This window comes from Terrapene carolina, unplaced genomic scaffold (genome assembly GCF_002925995.2).
Source record: "Terrapene carolina triunguis isolate 2854851 unplaced genomic scaffold, T_m_triunguis-2.0 Scaffold235, whole genome shotgun sequence".
Lineage (NCBI taxonomy): Eukaryota > Metazoa > Chordata > Testudines > Emydidae > Terrapene > Terrapene triunguis.
The window spans coordinates 1,794,620-1,800,895 of NW_020664586.1; the positions used below are offsets into that span (position 1 = coordinate 1,794,620).

The following is a 6,276-nucleotide window of genomic DNA, read 5'->3' on the forward strand; positions in this document are numbered from 1 at the left end:
AAATTTGTCTCAGGTACAATTAAATGTTTTGTTCTACCTAAAACTAAAATTGTTTATTTTTCGGTTTGCCTCCACTTTAAAATAAAACAAATAAATTTCAAAACAAAAAGTCATTTTGAATAAAAAAAAAAAATCAAAACATTGTTTTGAAAATGTCCTAATTAAAAAAAAAAAAGTTTTACACATTTTGTCCCCCACCCACCGCCAAAACAATTCAGTAGCTTTGACATTAATTTGAAAAATGTTTCAGCTGACCCAAACCCACATTCAGGAGCGCCACCAGCTTTTCTGCCGCCCTAGGCAGCAGAAGGTCCCGCCCCAAAATGCCACCCCCCACAGAGGCGGCAGAAGGTCTCGCCGCCAAAATACCGCCGCGGTCGCCGCCCCCCAAATTGTAGCACCCTAGGTGACCGCCTAGGTCGCCTAATGGGTTGCGCTGGCCCTGCCCACATTTTTTGGTGGAAAAAAGTTTTCTGTTGAAAAATTTCACCCAGCTGTAGTTTGGCTGCATAGGATGGAGAAGAATATGGAGAATATTCTACTACTTTTATATAAAACAATGGTGTGGCCCCCATCTACGTGTGGTACTAGATACTCCATCTCACATGGGATATTGCAGAACTGCTGTTCAGAGAATGGTGACGGGAATGATCCAGGGTCTGGAGAAACTCCCAGGAAGAGAGATTGGAAAGACTGGGATTGTCACTTTAGAAAGGAGATGAATAAGAGGGGAGATGATAAACGCATATAAAATAATGACTGATCTATTCTAGAGAATTGTATGCAGTGTAGTTGTAGCTAGGTTGGTCACAGGATATGAGAGAGACAAGGTGGGTGAGGTAATAGCTTTTATTGGACCAGCTTCTGTTGATGAGAGAGACAAGCTTTCAAGATACAGAGCTTCCTCAGGTTACTCAAAACTTGTCTCTCACCAACAGAAGTTGGTCCAATAAAAGCTATTCCGTCACCCATCTGATCTCGAGAAGTCAGATAAGGAGTAGGTGTTCTCCCTGTCTCATAATACAAGGACAAGGGACACAAAGTTAAAAGGTAGGAAATCCAAAACTGATGAAAGGAATTTTCCCCCTCACAGTCTGTAATTAGACTGCAGAACTCACCACCACAGGATGTCATTGAGGCAAAGAATTAAGATTTAAAAATGGATTGGTTATTTATATGATATCAAGACTATTCATAGCTGTCATAATTAGTGACAACACAAATTTTGGATGGGGTAATTAAACCTCATGCTTTAGGACTTAACCCCATCTCTATTAGAGGCCAGGATGAGACCTAATGAGGGGGGCGGGTTATCCCACATCTGCTACTGCACAGGATTCTTACTTTCCTCTGCAGCATCTGGTGACAGCCCCAGGATACCCGACTTGGCAGACCTTGGCTTGGACACAGTCTAGGAATTCTTTTGTTTGCCAAAATAATGGAATAGCTAAAAGTCTGCAGACAGTAATTGCCAGGATCACTCTCCTGTCCTTTTTTGGAGCTCAGTACTGCATTCATGTTTTTCTTCCTATCCTAGACTTCTCAAAAACATCTTTCACTGTTTCTTCATGCTCTAGAGGCCAAGCTCATGCCCAGGGTAACCTTACCAAAGTCAGGGGTGTTACAGCAGAGATGAGTTTGGCATCAGGCATCGTGAAGGGGTTCCACTCACTGCAAGTGCACTTCCTTGGGCTAGGTGTGGGAATTAGCTTTTACCTCCATCTGGCACCCTCTTCCATCAGTTATTCATGCTATGCCCCCCCTCTCTCTCTTTTCCCATGACTCAAGATGCTCCCTTTTTGTGATTCAGCCTCCTGGCCAGGTCACCCTGTGATCCCCCCCCCCACCTGCCTATACACTTCAAGGGTAACAGAGTCCCCCTTGCCTTCTCAGTCTTCTGTCCCAACTCCAGGTCCTATGGCAGCAGCTAGTAGGGGAACCCAGGCCCACCAGGTTCCAGCCCAGGTGGCCTAAGACTAGCCACATAGGTCTGCTCAGTCTCAGGCCATGTTGTTGTTTCCCTGGGTTCCTCCCCACTTCCCCTCTAGCTCCTGATTTACCACTACAGCTTCGTCCTCTCCCATGGCTACTTCATCTCTTTGGGCCTCTTGTACAACTCCCTAGTCCAGGCAGGGCCCTGGGGCCTATTCTCCCTCTATAGCACAGCACCTCCTTGTCCCAAGCCAACTCCCCTTCCCTAGGTGTAACCCACACACCTTCTGGGTGTGATGTTCTGTCCCATCCAGTGGCCCCAAGACCACTTAGAGAGAGATTAATGAGTCTGCTCTACAGCCTTAACTAAGAGCCATATGGCTTTTAGCTCATACAGTAGAGGCTCATGTACTAAGCTGTAGAGGTTCCAGGTTCAAGTCCACCTGCCCGAACAACAAAGGAAATCACTGCAAACCTCAACCCAGTGCTCCCTTCCTGGCTTTAAAACCCTATCCCAGGTGCACTTTATCTGCCATTAGGTGCTATCAATCCCTGATTCCCCTCCCAGTGCAGTGTCTAAGGTAAATTGGCTCCTCCTGACCCACATTAACCTGCTCAGGGCTTGTGTGGGGTGGACACCCCATCCCATGTACTCCATACATTTCTATGGTCAATATTTTCTGACTGTTCCTCCTTCTCCATTTCTAGGCTATTGATAACTGTGTCTTCCTTACTTTCTGCTAGAGAATGATGCACTTAATTGCTCATCCTGTAGGTTGAGCTCCCTGTATTATTCAACTTTTTAAGTGCAAATGGAGATCTGGTTGGAAGGGCTGGCCAGAGTGGGAGGGGGTGTGAAGGAGCTGTGGGGGTCTGGCTGGAATAGGGGTGGCAAGGGGCCTGGCTCTGGGGACCTAGCCAGAGTGGCAGGGGGTGAGGGGCCTGAGTATGGGGATCTAGCTGGAGTATGGGGGACAGCTGGCCTGAGTGGGGGGAAGGGGGAGGGTTACCACCTTTGAAATGCAAAAAACCCAGCACCCTTCCCACAAGGCAAGCCTGCCACAACCCCAACCACAAAGCAACTCCACCCCCACCCCGCAACAGCCACTTATAATATCTAGAGAGTTCACACATAGAGATAAGATTGATAATATCCCACATGTGTGACTCAAACCCTCTCTCACACCTGCGCGGTGCACTTGCGTGTTGGTGGGCAGGCAGCTGCTGTATTTTCAAGAGTTTTGATCTGTTATTGCTTACAGGAAGTGGGAAAACTGCAGCATCTTTAGCTGGACACAGAAACTTTTAACATTAGCTACCCCAGTGTATTGTGATAATAATGCAAACATTTAGACCATGTAAAAAATCCCAGCAGATTAAATTATTTTTCTGTCAACTGGCAAATCCATAAAAAAACAGGCCAGGCCAGTCAAATACCAGCCAGGTGGTAACTTTAGTGAGGGGTCTTGCTTGACTTGGTCAATTATCCCAGCCTTTATTTTCTTGTTAGGATTACAACCATTTTTGAACCCTCATTAATTTCACACACCCTCATTTATTAAATAGATCAACTTTCTGATTAACATAAGAACGAGCATACTGTGTCAGACCAAAGGTCCATCTAGCCCAGTATCCTGTCATCCGACAATGGCCAATGCCAGGTGCCCCAGAGGGAATGAACAGAACAAATAATCATCAAGTGATCCATCTCCTGTCATCCTTCCCAGATTCTGACAAACAGGGACTAGGGACACCATCCCTGCCCATCCTGGCTAATAGCCATTGATGGACCTATCCTCAACGAACGTATCTATCCTCCATGAATTTATCTTAATATTAATTAATTTTTATTTCCCCTGCTAATACACTTGACAAAATCTTACTCATTTCCCTTAATTTCTTTGACAGCATTAACTGAACTGAAGGGCAGAAGAAAATATTGTGCTGTTTGCTAGACAGCAGTAGAATGCTCTGCAATACACTGTATGTGCAATAATTGAGGCAGGATCCCTGATCTCTGTCCACACATGCCTTTGCATATCATACGGCTGCTCTTTTGTAACAAGAATTTCAGTTTCTTTTTAATAAATCTAGGAAGTTCCATACAGAAAATAAGATTAAAATAATATTAAGGCTGAACAGTGAAGTACTCAAAAGCCAGGAAATGATTAATTTAACGTGCTTTGCACAATCTTAACTCTGCCTCCTTGTGTATCTGCATAACTGCATGATCACAATGTTTAAATGCATTGTCACAAGCTATTTTTTCCACTGGATATTTGCCTCATTCAATATGCAGGATGGACAATGCTCAGTGAAGGATGCAACAGTTCAGTATTTATTGTTATCCATCCTAATTTTTATATGTGGCCCTGCGCTTCATTCACTGCACACCATCCAAACCCAGTGCTGAACAAGGAAAGTATTTGGGGGACACCTGCCTATACACTTTCCAACTTCTATAGTGGCAACAGGGAGGCAATCTGACCTAATCAATAAATCCCTGGATGGGACCTCAGGAGACCTGACCTGCTTGTGATTGTGGAGAGGTCATTTTGTTTCTCTGTGCCTCAGTTTCCCCTTCTATAAAATGGGGATAATACCTGGTTTTTAAAGCATTTGAGGATCTACTGATGAAAAGCAATACATAAGAGCTAGATATTATTATTACAATAACTGAGGCATGGGTCCTCCTGATTGCACCTCCATTCACTATACAAAGGGGTTTCTTTCGCCAGCCAAACATGGGGCTGTTTTTAAGATTAGCAAATCCCGAAGCAAGAGCTGAGCTGAGATGAAACGGGCAAGGCCACTAGCTGGAACCTTTTATATCCTCCAGAGGGTCAAAACATAGGGGTGATGTTAGTGGAAGGTAATGACAGCATCATGTCAGTGGAACTATTGCGTATCAGTAGAGAGCAGAGGCCTTTGCTTGCTGTCATCAGAATCACTCTGTCTTGGTGCTCTAGACAGATCACTCTTCTGGCTGAGTTACCAGTGATTTAATAACCGCCAGGTTTAGACAGCGACTTACGCTGTGGATGTATAATGCAAGTGCCTACTCACTGCAAACGAGTCTAGTGCAGCACCCAGACATTGCTTTAGCTCCATCAAAGCTCAAATCTGCAGCTCCACTGAAATCAGCACCTATGGCTCTCAGCTCTGCCAATATCTTCTCTGTTATGCTTCTCTTTGTCAATCACTAGTTTCTGTAGCCATGCTGATGATATTAGGGAAGTAACTTACATTTTTGCCATCCCTTTTTCCCTTTCTTGTCATGTGTTTCATTGACAATTGCCTTCACATTGATTCGTGGCTGTGTTTCACAATTGTGTCTTTTGCGGTATTTGCCAACCTTAAACTTTCAAAAATCACGAGGCAGGCCCCAAAAATATTGAGATTGGCTTGAAATCATAATTTTTGTTCTTTATTTGCCTCATTGCAACCATCAGGGCTAGAAACTCCCTGTCTTTTAATGTCGGTGGGGAGTCGCGTGGAATCACATGCCTCTGGGAGCCGGGGCTTTAGTGCCAGAGCCAGCAGAATGGGTGGCCTGCCTGGGTCCTGCCTCGGGGGGCTCTGCACAGGCCTGCATGGACTCTGTGTGTGCTGGGGGCTAATCTGAACTGCCTGGCTGCTAAGGGAAGAGCTGCCCAGCTCGATGCCAACCCCGCCTGACCCCATGGTTCTACGCTGAGTAGCAGTGTGACTACGGACTACGGCCCTGCTGAGCGTCCTGACCCCAGGGCCTACGCCGTAGAACTACATCCCCCAGCATGCCCCCGACTCCCCAGCGGAGAAGCGGGAGTCCGTGTGTGTCCTGCCAAGCACTCTGGGAACTCTGAAACGCTGGGAACTGTAGTCCGCCCATCCGCTCGCGCATAGCGGCCGGGCTGGCGGCTGTGCAGTGCAGTGCATACCGGGAGTGGTAGTGCGGAGGCGCGCCCGGACTCTGTGTCCCATGGTGCAGCTAGACGGCGCCGCCCCGGAAGTTCCGGTTTCCTCTCGGCGGTGCAGCGGGCCCGGGGCGGCGGTTCCGTTGGTGTTTGAGGTGAGGGGGCTCCCGGTTTGCTGTGGGTGTTGGCGAGGGCGAGAGCCGCGAGACCCTGCCACCCCGCCCCCAGGGCAGGCGGGGCGAGCGGCACCGATCCGCTCCGGCTCCCCGCGCAGGCCAGGTCGCGCTCGCCTGGCGGCGGGGCACGCGGAGCGCGGGCGGGCCGCTGGGGGACTTGCGGGGCGGGCTGGGTTGGGTTCACGGCGGATGGGCGCCGGGGCATGTGGGCTCCCGGCGGAGGGCGGGGCGTTGGGGTGGGGGTGAATCGGACATGCGGGGGGGGGGGGGGG

The 6,276-nt window shown here is 48.0% G+C and overlaps 1 protein-coding gene across 1 annotated transcript in view; it reads left to right on the forward strand.

The window, feature by feature from the left end:
• Positions 1-5,916: 5,916 nt before the first annotated feature.
• Positions 5,917-6,276, forward strand: part of RBM6 (RNA binding motif protein 6) — a 127,165-nt gene continuing 126,805 nt past the window's right edge. The window contains exon 1 of the mRNA XM_024193696.1: positions 5,917-5,983. The gene's annotated coding sequence lies outside the window, so the exon portion shown is untranslated. The remainder of the gene's footprint in view (positions 5,984-6,276) is intronic.